General features: G+C 38.6%; 1 pseudogene; it reads left to right on the top strand.

The window, feature by feature from the left end:
* Positions 1-241: 241 nt before the first annotated feature.
* On the top strand, positions 242-1,381 carry LOC103232947 (polyadenylate-binding protein 2 pseudogene; annotated as a pseudogene).
* Positions 1,382-19,457: the final 18,076 nt, after the last annotated feature.

Below are 19,457 nucleotides of genomic sequence, written 5' to 3'. Positions count from 1 at the left end.
AGGAGATAACACAAGAGAAAGTATTCAGGACCTAGGGCCTTGCAAAGTGTTCTTGGATATGACACCAAAAGCATCAGCCATTAAATATACTGCTAAACTCTATTTCATCAAAATTTAAAACTTTCTGTGAATGATCCTATTAAGAAAATGAGAAGAAAAACCATATACTGGAGAAAATATTTGCAAACCACATATCTGGCAAAGGACCTGCATCCAGCATATATAAAGAAAGTTCAGGGCGATGGCCGCGGCGGCGGCGACGGTGGCGGCAGCAGCAGCGGGGGCTGCGGGCGGTCGGGGCTCCGGGCCAGGGTGGCGGCGCCATCTTGTGCCCGGGGCCGGTGGGGAGGCCGGGGAGGGGGCCCCGGGGGGCGCAGGGGACTACGGGAACGGCCTGGAGTCTGAGGAACTGGAGCCTGAGGAGCTGCTGCTGGAGCCCGAGCCGGAGCCCGAGCCCGAAGAGGAGCCGCCCCGGCCCCGCGCCCCCCCGGGAGCTCCGGGCCCTGGGCCTGGTTCGGGAGTCCCCGGCAGCCAAGAGGAGGAGGAGGAGCCGGGACTGGTCGAGGGTGACCCGGGGGACGGCGCCATTGAGGACCCGGAGCTGGAAGTTATCAAAGCTCGAGTCAGGGAGATGGAGGAAGAAGCTGAGAAGCTAAAGGAGCTACAGAACGAGGTAGAGAAGCAGATGAATATGAGTCCACCTCCAGGCAATGCTGGCCCAGTGATCATGTCCACTGAGGAGAAGATGGAGGCTGATGCCCGTTCCATCTATGTTGGCAATGTGGACTATGGTGCAACAGCAGAAGAGCTGGAAGCTCACTTTCATGGCTGTGAATGAGTCAACCGTGTTACCATACTCTGTGACAAATTTAGTGGCCATCCCAAAGGGTTTGCGTATATAGAGTTCTCAGACAGAGTCAGTGAGTGCTTCCTTGGCCTTAAATGAGTCCGTATTTAGAGGAAGGCAAATCAAGGTGATCCCAAAACGAACCAACAGACCAGGCATCAGCACAACAGACCGGGGTTTTCCACGAGCCCGCTACCGCGCCTGGACCACCAACTACAACAGTTCCCGCTCTCGATTCTACAGTGATTTTAACAGCAGGCCCCGGGGTCGTGTCTACAGGGGCCGGGCTAGAGTGACATCATGGTATTCCCCTTACTAAAAAAAGTGTGTATTAGGACGAGAGAGAGGAAAAAAAGAGGAAAGAAGGGGAAAAAAAAGAATTAAAAAAAAAAAAAAGAAAAACAGAAGATGACCTTGATGGAAAAAAAATATTTTTTTAAAAAAAGATATACTGTGGAAGCGGGGAGAATCCCATAACTAACTGCTGAGGAGGGACCTGCTTTGGGGAGTAGGGGAAGGCCCAGGGAGTGGGGTAGGGGGCTGCTTATTCACTCTGGGGATTCGCCATGGACACGTCTCAACTGCTCAAGCTGCTCCCCATGTTTCCCTGCCCCACTTCATCCCCTTGGGGGCTGCTCAAGGGTAAGTGGGCGTGGGTGGTAGGAGGTTTTTTTTTACCCAGGGCTCTGGAAGGACACCAAACTATTCTGCTTGTTACCTTCCCTCCGTCTTCTCGCCTTTCACAGTCCCCTCCTGCCTGCTCCTGTCCAGCCAAGTCTACCACCCACCCCACCCCTCTTCTCCGGCTCCCTGACCCTCCAGATTGCCTGGTGATCTATTTTGTTTCCTTTTGTGTTTCTTTTTCTGTTTTGAGTGTCTTTCTTTGCAGGTTTCTGTAGCCGGAAGATCTCCGATCTGCTCCCAGCGGCTCCAGTGTAAATTCCCCTTCCCCCTGGGGAAATGCACTACCTTGTTTTGGGGGGTTTAGGGGTGTTTTTGTTTTTCAGTTGTTTTGTTTTGTTTTTTTGTTTTTTTCCTTTGCCTTTTTTCCCTTTTATTTGGAGGGAATGGGAGGAAGTGGGAACAGGGAGGTGGGAGGTGGATTTTGTTTATTTTTTTAGCTCATTTCCAGGGGTGGGAATTTTTTTTTAATATGTGTCATGAATAAAGTTGTTTTTGAAAATAAAAAAAAAGAAAGTTCAAAACTCAACAGTAAAAAGTAATAATAATTCTTTTATAATAATAATAATAATATCACAATATGGGCAAAGAACATCAAGAGACACTTCACAAACATCACTAGCCATAAAACAAATGTGAATTGAAACCACAATGAGATATCACTTCACACCTATCAGAGTGGCTAAAATAAAAAATAATGACCACATCAACTGTTGGCAAAAATGTGGAGAAACTGAGTCCTTCAGACATCCTTTGGAGCAAGTAAAATTGTGCAGCCTCTCTGGAAAACAGTTTGATAGTTTAAATATGTAACTACCATTTAACTCAGCAATCACATTTCTGGATAATTATTCTAGAGAGAGGTAACCTGTTTTTTACAAAAGCCCAAGCAAAAATGTTCATAGAAGCTGTACTTGTAATAGCCAAAAGCAGGAAACAACCTAAACATCCTTCAGTGTTTGAACGGATAAGCAAACCGTGGTACATCCATACCATGAAATATTACTTAGCAGTGAAAATGAACAAACTAACACATGCAACAACTTGGATGGATCCCAAAGGCATAATACTGAGTGAAAAAAAAAAGGAAACCTCAAAAAGTCATATACTGTAGGATTACATTTGTATAACATTCTTTTTTAAAAAATATATATACTCAGGGGGTACATGTGCATGCTTGCTAAGGATATATGGTGTGAAGCTTATGTTTGGGCTTCTAATGATCCCATCACCTGTATAGTGAAAATAGTGTCCAATAGGAAGTGTTTAGTCCCTCCCCTCCTCATTCAATCCCTTCCCCCTTTTGGAATACCCAGTGCCTATTGATTCCATCATTATGTCCAGGTGTGCCCAACTTTTAGCTCCCACTTAGAAGTGAGAATATTTGATATTTGGTATTCTCTTTATGCAATAACTTACTTAGAATGATGGCCACCACCTGCATCCATGTTGCTGCAAAGGACATAATCTCTTTCTTTTTTATGGCTGCACAGTATTCCACAGTGTATATGTACCACATTTACTTTATCCAATACAGCATTGAGGAACACCTAGGTTGATTCCATGTTTGTGTTACTGTGAACTGTGCTGTAATAAACATAAGAGCGCAGGTGTCTTTTAAAATTTTTCTTTCAATATATACACAGTAATAGGTTTCCTGGGTCCGTTGGTGGTTCTATTTTTTGATCTTTGATAAATCTTCAAACTGCTTTCCACAGTGGCTGAATTAATTAATTATAAAAACAGTGTATAAGCCTATTTTCTCTGCAGCCTCGTAAACATCTGTCATGCTTTGACTTTTTAATAATAGTCATTCAACTAGTATGAGATGGTATCTCACTGTGGTTTTGATTTGTATTTCTCTAATGATAAGTGACATTGAGATTTTTAAAATTATTTTTTACTATACTTTAAGTTCTGGGATACATGTACAGAATATGCAGGTTTTTTGCATAGGTATACATGTGACATGGTAGCTTGCTGGACCCATCAACCTGTCATCTACATGAGGTATTTCTCCTAATGCAATCTGTCCCCTAGCCTCCCATTCCCTGAAAAGCCCCAGTGTGTGATGTTCCCCTGCCTGTGTCCATGTGTTCTCATTGTTCAACTCCCACTTATGAACAAGAACATGTGCTATTTGGTTTTCTGTTCTTGTGTTAGTTTGCTGAGAATTATGGTTTCCAGCTTCATCCATGTCCCTACAAAAAAAACATGAACTCTTCCTTTTTTATGGCTGCATAGTATTGCATAGTAATGTATGGTGTATATGTGCCACATTTTCTTTATCAAGTCTATCGTTGATGGGCATTTGGGTTGATTCCAAGTCTTTGCTATTGTGAATAGTGCTGCAATAAACATATGTGTGCATGTGTCTTTATAGTAGAATGATTTATAATCCTTTGGGTATATATGCAGTAATGGGATTGCTGGATCAAATGGCATTTCTAATTCTAGAACCTTAAGGAATGGCCACATTGTCTTCCACAATAGTTGAACTAATTTACAACCCCACCAACAGTGTAAAAGTGTTCCTATTTCTCCACATTCTCTCCAGCATCTGTTGTTTCCTGACTTTTTAATGATCATCATTCTAACTGGTGTGAGATGTTATCTTATTGTGGTTTTGTTTTGCATTTCTCTAATGACCAGTGATGACGAGCATTTTTTCATATGTCTCTTGTCTGCATAAATATCTTCTTTTGAGAATTGCCTGTTCATATCCTTCACCCACTTTTTAATGAAGTTGTTTGGTTTTTCTTGTAAATTTGTTTACATTTTTTATAGATTCTGGATATTAGCCCTTTGTCAGATAAGCAGATTGCAAAAATTTTCTCCCATTCTGTAGGTTTCCTGTTCACTCACATGATAGTTTCTTTTGCTGTGCAGAAGCTCTTTAGTTTAATTAGATCCCATTTGTCTATTTTGGTTTTTGTTGCCATTGCGTTTGGTGTTTTAGTCACGAAGTCTTTGCCCATGCCTATGTTCTGAATCGTATTGCCTAAGTTTTCTTCTAGGATTTTTATGGTTTTAGGTCTTACATTTAAGGCTATAATTCATTTTGAGTTAATTTTTGTATAAGGTGTAAGAAAGGGGTCCAGTTTCAGTTGTCTGCATATGGCTAGCAGTTTTCCCAACAACATTTATTAAATTGGGAATCCTTTCCCCGATTCTTGTTTTTGTCAGGTTTCTCAAAGATCAGATGGTTGTAGATGTGTGGTGTTTTTTCTGAGGGCTCTGTTCTGTTCCATTGGTCTATATATTTGTTTTAGTACCAATACCATGCTATTTTGGAGCCTTGTAGTATAGTTTGAAGTCAGGTAGCATGATGCCTCCAGCTTTGTTCTTTTTGCTTAGGATTGTCTTGGCTATGTGGGCTCTTTTTTGGTTCCATATGAAATTTAAAGTAGTTTTTTCTAATTCCTTAAAGAAAGACAAAGGTAGTTTAATGGGGATACTATTGAATCTATAAATTACTTTGGGCCATATGGCCACTTTCACAATAGTGATTCTTCCTATCCATGAACATGGAATCTTTTTCCAATTATTCGTGTCCTCTCTTATTTCCTTGACCAGTGGTTTGTAGTTCTCCTTGAAGAGTTCCTTCACATCCCTTGGAAGTTGTATTCCTAGGTATTTTATGCTCTTTGTACCAATTGTGAATGGGAGTTCACTCATGATTTGGCTCTATTTATCTATTATTGGTGTATAGCAATCCTTGTGATTTTTGCATATCGATTTTATATCCTGAGACTTTGCTGAAGTTGCTTATCGGTTTAAGGAGATTTGGGGCTGAGATGATGAGGTTTTCTCAATATAGAATCATGTCATCTGCAAACAGATAATTTGACTTCCCCTTTTCCTATTTGAATACCCTTTTTTTCTCTCTCTTTCCTGATTGGCCTGGCCAGAACTTCCAACACTATGTTGAATAGCAGTGGTCAGAAAGGGCATCCTTGTCCTGTGCCAGTTTTCAAAGGGAATGCTTCCAGCTTTTGCCCATTCAGTATGATATTGGCTCTGGGTGTGTCATAAATAGCTCTTATTTTTTTGAGATACATTCCATCAATACCTAATTTTTTAGAGTTTTTGTCATGAAGATTGTTGAATTTTGTGGAAGGCCTTTTCTGCATCTATTGAGATAATCATGTGGTTCTGTCATTGTTTCTATTTAAGTGATGGATTACATTTATTGATTTATGTATGTTGAATCAGCCTTGCATACCAGGGTTGAAGCCGAGTTGATCGTGGTAGATAAGTTTTTGATGTGCTGCTGGATTCAGTTTACCAGTATTGTATTGAGGATTTTTGCATGATGTTTATCGGGGATTTCAGGGATATTGGCCTGAAATTTCTTTTTTGTGTGTCTCTGCCAGGTTTTGGTATCAGGATGATGTTGGCCTCATAAAATGAGTTAAAGAGGATTTCCTCTTTTTCTATTGTTTGGAATGATTTCAGAAGCAATGGTACCAGCTCTTCTTTGTACCTCTGCTAAAATTCCACTGTGAATCCATCTGGACCTGAACATTTTTTGGATGGTGGTATATTAATTACTGCCTCAATTTCAAAACTTGTTATTGGTCTATTGAGGGATTCGACTTCTTTCTTGTTTAGACTTGGGAGAGTGTATGTGTCCAGGAATTTCCAATTCTTCTAAATTTTCTAGTTTATTTAAGTAGAGGTGTTTATAGTATTCTCTGATGGTAGTTTGTATTTCCGTGGGATCAGTGATGATTACCCCTTTATCATTTTTTATTGCATCTGTTTGGTTCTCTCTTTTCTTCTTTATTAGTCTGGATACTGGTCTATTTTGTTGAAATTTTCAAAAAAACAGCTCCTGGATTCATTTATTTGTGAAGGTTTTTTTCATGTCTCTATCCTCTTCATTTCTGCTCTGATATTTGTTGTCTTCTAGCTTTTGAATTTGTTTTGAATTTGAATTTGTTCTTCCTTCTCTAGTTCTTTTAATTGCAATGTTAGAGTGTTAATTTTAGATCTTTCCTGCTTTCTCTTGTGGGCATTTAGTGCTATAAATTTCCCTTTAAACACTGCTTTAAATATGTCCCAGACATTCTGGTGTTTTGTGCCTTCGTTCTCATTAATTTCAAAGAACATCTTTATTTCTGCCTTAATTTTGTTATTTATCCAGTAGTCACTCGGGAGCAGGTTGTTCAGTTTCCATGTAGTTGTGTGGTTTTGAATGAATTTCTTAATCCTGAGTTCTAAATTGATTGCACTGTGGTCTGAGAGACTGTTTTTTATAATTTCCGTTATTTTGTATTTGCCAAGGAGTGTTTTACTTCCAATTATGTGGTCAATTTTAGAATAAGTGCAATGTGGTGCTGAGAAGAAAGTATATTCTTTGGATGTGAGGTGGAGAGTTTTGTAGATGTCTGTTAGGTTCACTTGGTCCAGAGCTGAGTTCAAGTCCTGAATATCCTTGTTAATTTTCTGTCTTGTTGATTTTTCTAATATTAACAGTGGGGTGTTAAACTGTCCCACTTTTATTGTGTGGGAGCCTAAGTCTATTTGTAGGTCTCTAAGGACTCACTTTATGAATCTGGGTGCTCCTGTATTGGGTGCATATTTGTTTAGAATATTTAGTTCTTCTTGTTGCATGGATCCCTTTACCATTATGTAATGGCCTCCTTTGTATTTTTTGATCTTTGTTGGTTTAAAGTTTGTTTTATCAGAGACTAGGATTGCAATCCCTGCTTTTATTGCTTTCCATTTGCTTGGTAAATATTCCTCCATCCCTTTATTTTGAGCTTATGTGCATCTTTGCACATAAGATGCATTTCCTGAATACAGCACACTGATGGGTCTTGACTCTTCATCCAATTTGCCAGTCTGTGTCTTTTGATTGGGGCATTTAGCCCATTTTCATTTAAGGTTAATATTGATATGTGTGAATTCGATACTGTTATTATGATGATAGCTGGTTATTTTGCCTGTTAGTTGATGCTGTTTCTTCATAGTGTCAATTGTCTTTGAAATTTGGTATGTTTTTGCAGTGGCTGTTACAAATTGCTCCTTTTCATGTTTAGTGCTTCCTTCAGGAGCTCTTGTAAGGCAAGCCTGCTGGTGACAAAATCTTTCAGCATTTGCTTGTCTGTAAAGGATTTTATTTCTCCTTCACTTATGAAGCTTAGTTTGGCTGGATATGAAATTCCGGGTTTAAATTTATTTTCTTTACAAATGTTAAATATTAGCTCCCCCCCACCCCAACCTTCTGGCTTGTAGGGATTCTGCAGAGAGATCCGCTGTTATTCTGAGGGCTTCCAATTGTTGGCAACACGATTTCTCTTTGACTGCCCTTAACATTTTTTCCTTCATTTCAACCTTGGTGAATCTGAAAATTACGAGTCTTTGGATTGCCCTTCTCGAGAAATATCTTCATGGTGTTCTCTGTGTTTCCTGAATTTGAATGTTGACCTGTCTTGCTAGGTTGAGGAAGTTGTCCTGGATTATATTCTGAAGAGTGTTTTCCAGCTTGGTTCCATTCTCCTCGTCACTTTCAGGTACACCAATCAAATGTAGCTTTGATCTTTTCACATACTCCCATGTTTCTTGGAGGCTTTGTTCATTCCTTTTCTTTCTTTTTTCTCTAACATTGTCTTCTCACTTTATTTCATTAAGTTGAACTTAAATCTTTGGTATCCTTTCTTCCACCTGATCAATTTGGCTATGGATATTTGTGTATGCTTCATGAAGTTCTTGTGCTGTGTTTTACAGCTCCTTCTGGTCATTTATATTCTTCTTTAAACTGGTTATTCTAGTTAGCATTTCATCTAACCTTTTTTCAAGGTTCTTAGCTTTCTTGCATTGGGTCAGAACATGCTCCTTTAGCTTGGAGGAGTTTATTACCCACCTTCTGAATCCTACTTCTGTCAACTCATCAAACTCATTCTCCGTCCAGTTTTGTTCCCTTGCTAGCAATAAGTTGTGATCTTTTGGAGGAGAAGAGGCATTCTTGTTTTTTGAATTTTTAGCTTTTTTGCACTTATTTCTCACCGTGTTTGTGGATTTATCTACCTTTGGTGTTTGATGTTCGTGACCTTCAGATGGGATTTCTTAGTGTACGTCCTTTTTATTGATGTTGATGATATTCCTCTCTGTTCGTTAGTTTTCCTTCTAACGGGCCCCTCTGCTGCAGGTCTGCTGAAGTTTCCTGGAGGTCCACTCCAGACCTTTCCTGGATATCACCAGCAGAAGCTGCAGAACAGCAAAGTTTGCTACCTGTTCCTTCCTCTGGAAGCTTTGTCCCAGAAGGGCACCTGCCAGATGCCAGCCAGAGCTCTCCTGTATGAGGTGTCTGTCGGCACCTACTGAGAGGTAGCCCCCAGTCAGGAGACACCAGGGTCAGGGACCCACTTGAGGAGACAGTCTGACCCTTAGCAGAGCTTGAACACTGTGCTAGGAAATCTGCTGCACTCTTCAAAGCCATCAGGTAGGGACGATTAAATCTGCTGAAGCTTCACCCACAGCCACCCCTTTCCCCAGGTGCTTTGTCCTAGGGAGTTGGGGGTTTTATCTATCGGCCTGTTATTGGGGCTGCTTTCTTTTTTTCAGAGATGTCCTATCCAGAGAGGAGAAATCTAGTGAGGTAGTCTGGCCACAGTGACCTTGCTGAGCTCTGGTGGACTCTGCCCAGTTTGAACTTCCCAGTGGCTTTGTTTACACTGTGAGGGTAAAACCGCCTACTCAAGCCTCAGCAAGGCTGGACACTCCTCCCGCCACCAAGCTCAAGAGTCCCAGGTTGACTGGCTGGAAATTCTTGCTGTCAGCACAGCAGTCTGAGTCAACCTGGGGGCTGAAACCGGGATCTTAGCTTGCTGGTCTCCATGGTGATGGGAACTGCCAAGCCAGATTACTTGGCTCCCTGGTTTCAGCCCCCTTTCCATTTTTTTATATTAGCCACTTCTAGAGCATCTTTTCAGAAGGGTCTGTTTTTCTCCTTTGACCACTTTTTAATGGCATTATTTGTTTTCTCTTTTTGATTTGTGTAAGTATTTTATAGATTCTGAGTATTAATCGTTTTTTTGGATGCATAGTTGGCAAATATTTTCTGAGTATTAATCGTTTTTTTGGATGCATAGTTGGCAAATATTTTCTCCCATTCTGTAGGCTGTCTGTTTACTCTGTTGATAGTTCCTTTTGCTGTGCAGAAGTTCTTTAGGTTAATTAGGTTGCAGAAGCCCTTTAGGTAAATAAGGTTCAACTTCTCAATTTTGGGTTTTGTTGTATTGTTTTTGGGGACTTAGCCAAAAATAATTCTGCCAAGGCTGATTTCAAGAAGAGTATTTACAGGCCAGGTGCAGTGGCTTGTGACTGTAATCCCAACAATTTAGGAGGCTGAGGCCAGTGGATTACTTGAGCCCAGAAGTTCAAGACAAGGCTAGGCAACATTGTGAGATCCAGTGTCTATTAAAAAAAAAAAAAGTAATAAATAAATTAAAAGAAGGGTATTTCGTAGGTTTACTTCTAGGATTTTTATAGTTTGAGGGTTTACTTTTAAGTCTTTAATCCGTGTAGAGTTAATTTTTCTATATGGTGAAACGTATAAATTGTTTTATTATTTCACATGCGGTTAGCTACTTTTCTCCGAACCATTTACTAAATAAGAAATCCTTTCTCCATTGCTTATTTTTGTGTAGTTTGTTGAAGATCAGTTTATTTCTGGGTTCTCTATTCTGTTCCATTGTTCCATGTGTTTATTTTTGTACCAGTACCATGTTGTTTTGGTTACTGTAGTCTTATAGTACAGTTTGAAGTCAGGTAATGTGATACCTCCAATTTTGTTCTTTTGGAATTGCTTTGGCTATTTGTATTCTTTTTTGGTTTCATATTAATTTTAGAATAGTTTTCTCTAATTCTGTGAATAAAAACAATGTGGTCATTTGATAGAAACAGCATTGAGTCTGTAGATTGCTTTGGCTTGTAGAAACATTTTTATGATGTTGAATCTTCCAATGCATGACCGTGAAATGCTTATTTGTTTGTGTAATCTATGACTATTTTCATCAGTGTTTTCTAGTTCTCCTCATAGAGATCTTTCCTCCTTGGTTAGATGTATTCCTAGGTATTTGTGTGTGTGTGTGTGACTGTTATAAAGGAAATAGCATTTTTTATTTGGCCCTCAGCTTGAACATTATTGGTGTATAGAATTGCTACTGTACATTGATTCTGGATCCTAAAACTTTATTTAAGTGGCTTATCATGTCTAGGATCCTTTTGGTGGAAACTTTAGAGTTTTCTAGGTATAGAAGTATATCATCAGCAAAAAGAGATAATTTAACTTCTTTTCCAATTTGGATACCCTCTATTTTTTCTTCTTGCCTGGTTCCTCTGACTAAGAATTTCAGTACCATGTTGAATAGCACTGGTGAGAGTGAAAATTCTTACCTTGTTCTAGTTCTTAGAGGTATGATTCTACTTTTTGCCCATTCAGTATGATGTTGGCTGTGGGTTTGTAACAGATGGCTCTTATGATTTTGAAGTATGTTCCTTTGATGCCTAATATGTTCACCATTTTTATCATGAAGGGATATTTGATTTTATTTAATGCTTTTTCTGCATCTATTAAAATGAAGTCAGATAACATGATTCTTCCAGCTTTGTTCTTCTTGCTTTGGATTGCCTTGGCTATTCAGGTGATTTACTAATTCCATATAAATCTTAAAATAATTTTTTCTAGGTCTGTAAAGAATGTCGGTAGTTTGATAGGAATAGCATTGAATGTGTACATTGCTTTGGGCAGTGTAGCAATTTAATAAATTTTATTCTTCCTATCCATGATCATGGGATATTTTTCCATTTGTTTGTGTCTTCTCTAATTTCTTTGACCAGTGCTTTGTAATTCTCATTATAGAGATCTTTGACTTCCCTGGTTAGCTGATTCCTGGGTATTTTATTCCGTTAGTGGCAATTTTGAATGGAATTGCCGTTCTGATTGGATCTCATTTTAGCTGTTGTTGGTGTATGGGAATGCTGTGATATTTGTACACGAATTTTGTATCCTGCAACTTTGCTGTAATTGTTTCATCAGTTGAAGGAACTTTGGGGCCAAGACTATGGGGTCTTCTAGCTATAAAATTATGTCATGTGTAAACAAAGATAGTTTGACTTCCTCTCTTCCTATTTGGACGCCCTTTATTTCTATCTCTTGCCTGACTGCTCTGGCTAGGACTTTCAATACATTATTGAATAGAAATGGTGAGAGAGAGCATTCTTGTCTTGAGCTGATTTCCAGGGGAAATAATTTCAGCTTTTGCCCGCTCACAATAATGTTGGCTATGGGTTTGTCAAAATAGTAAGGCGACTCTATTTGTACTGCTATAATAGTAGGAATATAAATTTGCTGTAGTAATATAAATTTATTTGTGCTGTTATTGTAGTAGTAATATAAATTTAAATTTATAAAATTTGTTTATTATTATTCATTTTATATTTATATTTATTTTATATTTATTTACCATATTAATTAATAAATTTAATACATACTTTATTAAATTATTTAAATATGTTACATATGTTAAATAAATTTAAATATAAAATTAAAATAGTACGATGACTATTTTGTGCTGCTGAATTTGGTTTGTCAGTATTTTGTTGAGGATTTTTGCATCAATGTTCATCAAGGGTATTGGCCTGAAGTTTTCTTGGCATTGTGTCTCTGCCAGACTTTAAAATAAAGATAATGCTGGCCCCATAGAATGAGTTTAAGAGAAGTCCTTCTTTCTCAATTTTTGGGAATAGTTTCTGTAGAAATGGTACGAGCTCTTCTTTCACATCTCGTAGAGTTTGGCTGGGAATCCATTGGGACCTGGACTTTCCTAAGTTGGTAGGCTATTTATTGCTGATTCAATTTTGGAGTTCATCACTGGTCAGTTCAGGGAATCAATTTCTTCCTGGTTCAGTATTGGGAGGGTGTATGTGTACATGAATTTATCCATCTCTTCTAGGTTTTCTAGTTTGTGTGAATAGAGGTGTTCGTAGTAGTTTCTGATTATTGTTTTCTTCTGTGGAGTCAGTGGTAACATTCTCTTCATCATTTCTGATTGTATTTTTTTGGATCTTCTCTCTTTTCTTCTTAATTAGTCTGGCTAGTAGCCTACTTTATTAATAAATAAACAACCAATTCCTTAATTCATTCATATTTGAATGGTTTTTTGTGTGTCAATTTCCTTCAGTTCAGCTTTAATTTTTGTTATTTCTCATATTCTGCTAAATTTGGGGTTGATTTGTTCCTGTTGCTCTGATTATTTTACTTCTGAAGTAAGCTTGTTAATTTGAGATCTTTGTAATTTTGTGGCATGGGCATTTAGTACCATAAATTTCCCTCTTAACACTGTCCTTGCTGTGTCCTAGAGATTGTGGTATATTATACCTTTGTTTTTACTGCTTTCTAAGAACTTCTTGAGTCCTGCCTTAATTTTATTCTTTATGCAAAAGTCATTCAGAAGAAGGTTGTTCAATTTACGTGCAACTGTATGGTTTTGAGCAATTTTCTTAGTCCCCATTTCCAATTTTATTGTGCAGTTGTCAGACGGAGTAGTTGTTATGACTTCAGGTTTTTTTGTTGTTGCTGTTGTTTTTATACTTTAAGTTCTGGGTTACATGTGCAGAACATGCAGTTTCATTACATAGGTATGCACATGCCATGGTGGTTTGCTGCACCCATCAACCCATCACCTACATTAGGTATTTCTCCTAATGTTATCCCTCCCATAGCCCACCACCCCAACAGGCCCCAGTGTGTGATTATTCCCTCCTTGTGTCCCTGTGTTCTTTTTATTCAACTCCCACTTATGAGTGAGAACATGTGGTGTTTGGTTTTCTGCTCTTGTGATAGTTTGCTGAGAACGATGGTTTCCAGCTTCATCCATGTCCCTGCAAAGGACATGAAATCATTCTTTTTTATGGCTACATAGTATTCCATGGTGTACGTGTGCCACATTTTCTTTATCCAATCTATCATTGATGGGCATTTGGGTTGGTTCCAAGTCTTTGCTATTGTGAACAGTGCCGCAATAAACATACATGTGCATGTGTCTTTATTGTAGAATGATTATAATCTTTTGGGTAAATGCCCAGTAATGAGATTGCTGGGTCAAATGGTATTTCTACTTCTGGATTCTTGAGGAATCATCACACTCTCTTCCACAATGGTTGAACTAATTTACACTCCCACCAACAGTGTAAAAGCATTCCTATTTTTCCACAAGTGTTCCTATTTTTCAACAACCTCTCCAGCATCTGTTCTTTCTTGACTTTTTTTTTTTATACTTTAAGATCTAGGGTACATGTGCACAACGTGCAGGTTTGTTGCATAGGTATACTTGTGCCATGTTGGTTTGCTGCACCCAATAACTCGTCATTTACATTAGGTATTTCTCCGAATTCTATTCCTCCCTGATAACCCCACCCCATGACAAGCCCCAGTGTGTGATGTTCCCCTTCCTGTGTCCAAGTGTTCTCAATGTTCAATTCCCACCTATGAGTGAGAACATGCGATGTTTTGTTTTCTGTTCTTTTGATAGTTTGCTGAGAATGATGGTTTCCAGCTTCATCCATGTCCTTACAAAAAACATGAACTCATTCTTTTTTATGGCTGCATAGTATTCCATGTTGTATATGTGCCACATTTTCTTAATCCAGTCTATCAATGATGGACATTTGGGTTGGTTCCAAGTCTTTGCTATTGTGAATAGTGCCACAATAACCATGAGTGTGCATGTGTCTTTACAGTAGAATGATTTATAATCCTTTGGGTATATACCTAGTAATGGGATTGCTGGGCCAAATGGTATTTTTTTTTTTTTTTTTTTTGAGACGGAGTCTCGCTCTGTCACCCAGGCTGGAATGCAGTGGCCGGATCTCAGCTCACTGCAAGCTCCGCCTCCTGGGTTCATGCCATTCTCCTGCCTCAGCCTCCCGAGCAGCTGGGACTACAGGCGCCCGCCACCTCGCCCGGCTAGTTTTTTGTATTTTTTAGTGGAGACGGGGTTTTCACCATGTTAGCCCATGTTGGGATGGTCTCGATCTACTGACCTCGTGATCCGCCCATCTCGGCCTCCCAAAGTGCTGGGATTACAGGCTTGAGCCACCGCGCCCGGCCCCAAATGGTATTTCTAGTTCTAGATCCTTGAGGAATCGCCACACTGTCTTCCACAATGGTTGAATTAGTTTACACTTTCACCAACAGTGTAAAAGCATTCTTATTTCTCCACATCCTCTCCAGTATCTGTTGTTTCCTGACTTTTTAGTGATCGCCATTCTAACTGGTGTGACATGGTATCTCATTGTGGTTTTGTTTTGCATTTCTCTAATGACCAGTGATGATCAGCATTTTTTCATATGTCTGTTTGTTGCATAAAAGTCTTCTTTTGAAAAAATGTCTGTTCATCTCCTTTGCCCACTTTTTTATGGGATTGTTTGATTTTTTGTGTGTGCTTTTTGTTGTTGTTGTTTTTTGTTTGTTTTTTGTTTTTTTTGTAAATTTGCTTAAGTTCTTTGTAGATTCTGGATATTAGCCCTTTGTCAGATGGGTAGATTGCAAACATTTTCTCCCATTCTGTAGGTTGCCTGTCAACTCTGATGGCAGTTATTTTGCTGTGCAGAAGTTCTTTAGTTTAATTAGATCCCATTTGTCAATTTTGGCTTTTGTTGCCATTGCTTTTGGTGTTTTAGTCATGAAGTCCTCACCCATGCCTATGTCCTGAATGGTATTGCCTAGGTTTTCTTCTAGTGTTTTTATGGTTTTAGGTCTGACATTTAAGTCTTTAATTCATCTTGAGTTAATTTTTGTGTAAGGTGTTTGGAAGGGATCCAGTTTCAGCTTTCTACATATGGCTAGCCAGTTTTCCCAGTACTCTTTATTAAATAGGGAATCCTTTCTCCATTTCTTGTTTTTGTCAGGTTTGTCAAAGATCAGATGGCTGTAGATGTGTGGTATTATTTCTGAGGGCTCTGTTCTGTTCCATTGGTCTATATCTCCATTTGGGTACCAGTACCATGCTGTTTTGGTTACTGTAGCCTTGTAGTACAGTTTGATGTCAGGTAGCATGATGCCCCCAGATTTGTTCTTTTTGCCCAGGATTGTCTTGGCAATTCAGGCTCTTTTTTGGTTCTACATGAACTTCAAAGTAGTTTTTTTCCAATTCTGTGAAGAAAGTTATTGGTAGCTTGATGGGCATGGCATTGAATCTATAAATTACTTTGGACAGTATGGCCATTTTCACAATGATTCTTTCTATCCGTGAGCATGGAATCTTTTTCCATTTGTTTGTGTCCTCTCTTATTTCCTTGAGCAGTGGTTTGTAGTTCTCCTTGAAGAGGTCCTTCACATCCCTTGACAGCTGTATTCCTAGGTATTCTATTCTCTTTGAAGCAATTGTGAATGGGATTTCACTCATGATTTGATGCTCTGTTTGTCTGTTATTGGTGTATAAGAATTCTTGTGAGTTTTTCACATTAGTTTTGTATCCTGAGACTTTGCTGAAGTTGCTTATCAGATAAAGGAAATTTTGGGCCGAGATGATGGTGTTTTCTAAATATACAATCATGTCATCTGCAAACAGAAACAAGTTGACTTCCTGTCTTCCTATTTGAATACTCTTTATTGCTTTCTCTTGCCTGATTGCCCTGGCCAGAGCTTGCAATACTATGTTGAATGGCAGTGGTCAGAGAGAGCATCTTTATCTTGTGCCTGTTTTCAGAGTGAATGCTTCCAGTTTTCACCCATTCAATGTGATATTGGCTGCGGGTTTGGACTGTTTTTGGTTGGTAGGATATTAATTATTGCCTCAAATTCAGAACCTGTTATTGGTCTATACAGACATTCAACTTCTTCCTGGTTTAGTCTTGGGAGGGTGCATGTGTCCAAGAATTTGTCCATTTCTTCTAGGTTTTCTAGTTTATTTGCATAGAGGCATTTATAGTATTCTTTGATGGTAGTTTGCATTTCTGTGGGATCGGTGGTGGTATCCCCTTTATCATTTTTTATTGTGTCTATTTTATTCTTCTCTCTTTTCTTCTTTATTAGTCTAGCTAGCAGTCTATCGATTTTGTTGATCTTTTCAAAAAACCAGCTCCTGTATTCATTGATTTTTTGGAGGATTTTTTGTGCCTCTATCTCCTTCAGTTCTGCTCTGATCTTAGTTATTTCTTGCCTTCTACTAACTTTTGAATGTGTTTTCTCTTGTTTCTCTAGTTCTTTTAATTGTGTTGTTAGGGTGTCGATTTTAGATCTCTCTTTCTTTCTCTTGTCGGCATTTATTGCTATAAACTTCCCTCTACACACTGCTTTAAATGTGTCCCAGAGATTCTGGTACATTGTGTCTTTGTTCTCATTGGTTTCAAAGAACATCTTTATATCTGTCTTTATTTCATTTATTATGCATTATTCATTCAGGAGCAGGTTGTTCAGTTTCCATTTGTTGTGTGGTTTTGAGTGAGATTCTTAATTCTGAGTTCTAGTTTGATTGCACTGTGGTCTGGTTTGTTGTGATTTCTGTTCTTTTACATTTGCTCGGGAGTGTCTTACTTCCAATTATGTGGTCAATTTTAGAATAAGTGCAATGTGGTATTGAGAAGAATGTATATTCTGTTGATTTCGGGTGGAGAGTTCCATAGATGTCTATTAGGTCCACTTGGTTCAGAGCTGAGTTCAACTCCTGGATATCCTTGTTAATTTACTGTCTCATTGATCTAATATTGACAATGTGGTGTCAACATCTCCCATTATTATTCTGTAGGAGTCTAAGTCTCCTTGTAGGTCTCTAAGAACTTGCTTTATGAATCTGGGTGCTCCTGTATTGGGTGAGTATTTGTTTAGCATAGTTAGCTCTTCTTGTTGAATTGATCTCTTTACCATTATGTAATAACCTTCTTTGTCTCTGTTGGTCTTTGTTGGTTTAAAGTGCGTTTTAACAGAGACCAAAATTGCAAAATCCCCTGCTTTTTTTTTTCTTTCCATTTGCTTGGTAAGTCTTCCTCCATCCCTTTATTTTGAGCCTATGTGTGTCTTTGCACATGGGATGGGTCTCCTGAATATAGCACACCGATGGGTCTTGACTCTTTATCCAATATGCCAGTCTTTATGTTTTAATTGGGGCATTTAGCCTATTTACATTTAAGGTTAATATTTTTTATGTGTGAATTTGATGCTGTCACTATAATGCAAGCTGTTTATTTCACCCATTAATTGATGCAGTTTCTTCATAGTGTCAATGGTCTTTACAATTTGGCATGTTTTGCAGTGACTGATATTGTTGTTCCTATCCATGTTTAGTGCTTTCTTCAGGAGCTCTTGAAAAGCAGGCCTGGTGGTGACAAAATCTCTCGCATTTGTTGTGTGTAAAGGATTTTATTTTCCTTCACTTATGAAGCTTAGTTTGACTGGATATTAAATTCTGGGTGGAAAATTCTTTTCTTTAAGAATGTTGAATCTTGGCCCCCACTCTCTTCTGGCTTTCTGCAGAGAGATCCGCTGTTAGTCTGATGGGCTTCCCTTTGTGGGTAACATGACCTTTCACTCTGGCTGCCCTTGAAATTTTTTCCTTCACTTCAACCTTGGAAAATCTGACAGCTATATGTCTTGGGCTTGCTCTTCTTGAGGAGTATCTTTGTGGCGTTCTCTGTATTTCCTGAATTTGAATGTTGGCCTGCCTTGCTAGATTGTGGAAGTTCTCCTGGATAATATCCTAAAGAGTGTTTTCTAACTCGGTTCCTTTCTCCCCGTCACTTTCAGATACACCAGTCAAATGTAGATTTGGTCTTCTCACATATCCCATATTTTTTGGATGCTTTGTTCATTTCTTTTCACTCTTTTTTCTCTGATCTTGTCTCAGTTTGTTGGGGTTTTTTTTTTGTTTTGTTTTTGTTTTTTTGTTTTTACATTTTCTGTGGAGTTTTCTTATGATCAATTATGTGATCAATTTTAGAGTATGTGCCATGTGGCAATAAGAAGAATGTATATTTTGTTGTGTTTGAGTGGAGAGTTCTGCAGATGTCTATCAGGTCCATTTGATCTAGTGCTGAGTTTAGGTCCTGAATGTCTTTGTTAATTTTGCACCTCTGTGATATAATGCTGTCAGTGGTGTGCTGAAGCCTCCAATGTGGGAGTTTCTCTTGCAAGGTCTGTAAGAACTTGCTTTATAAATCTGGGTGCTCCTCTGTTGGATGCATACATATTTAGAATAGTCAGCTTTTCTCATTGAATCGAACCTTTTACTATTATGTAATGCCATTTTTGTCTGCTAAAAATCTTTTTAGATTTAAAGTATGTTTTGTCTGAAATTAGGTTTGCAACCCCTGCTTTTTCTGTTTTCCTTTTTCTTGGTAGATTTTTCTCCATCTCTTTGAGTCTCTGTCTGCCAATGCATGTGAGATGTGTGTGTTGAAGACAGCATACTAATGGGTCTTGGTTTATTATCTAGCTTGTCACTCTACATCTTTAATTGGGGCATTTAGCTGACTTACACTCAAGGTTAGTCTTGAAGTGTATGTATTTGATCCTATTATTGTGCTACAAGCTATTTATTATGTTGACTTGTTTGTGTTGTCGCCTTACAGTGACTCTGGCCTGTGTTTTTAAGTGTGTTTTTGTCTTAGCTAGCACTGATTGGTCTTTTGTTTCTATATTTAGTACTTCTTTCAAGATCTCTTGTAAGGCACATCTCGTAGTAATGATGTCTCTCAACATTTGCTTATCTGAAAATAATCTTAGTTCTCTTTCACTTAGTAAGCTTAATTTAGCTGGATATAAAATCATTGGTTGAAGATTTTTTTTCTTTAAGAATGTTGAATATGGGTCCCCAATTTCTTCTGGTTTGCAAGGTTTCAGCTGAGTGGTCTGCTGTTAGCCTGATAGGAATCCCTTTGTAGGTGACCTGCCCTTTCTTTCTAGCTGCCTTTAACATTCTTT

This window comes from Chlorocebus sabaeus, chromosome X, assembly GCF_047675955.1.
Source record: "Chlorocebus sabaeus isolate Y175 chromosome X, mChlSab1.0.hap1, whole genome shotgun sequence".
Lineage (NCBI taxonomy): Eukaryota > Metazoa > Chordata > Mammalia > Primates > Cercopithecidae > Chlorocebus > Chlorocebus sabaeus.
The sequence above is the reverse complement of the archived record's forward strand: the minus strand, read 5'-3'. Positions and strand labels throughout refer to the sequence as shown.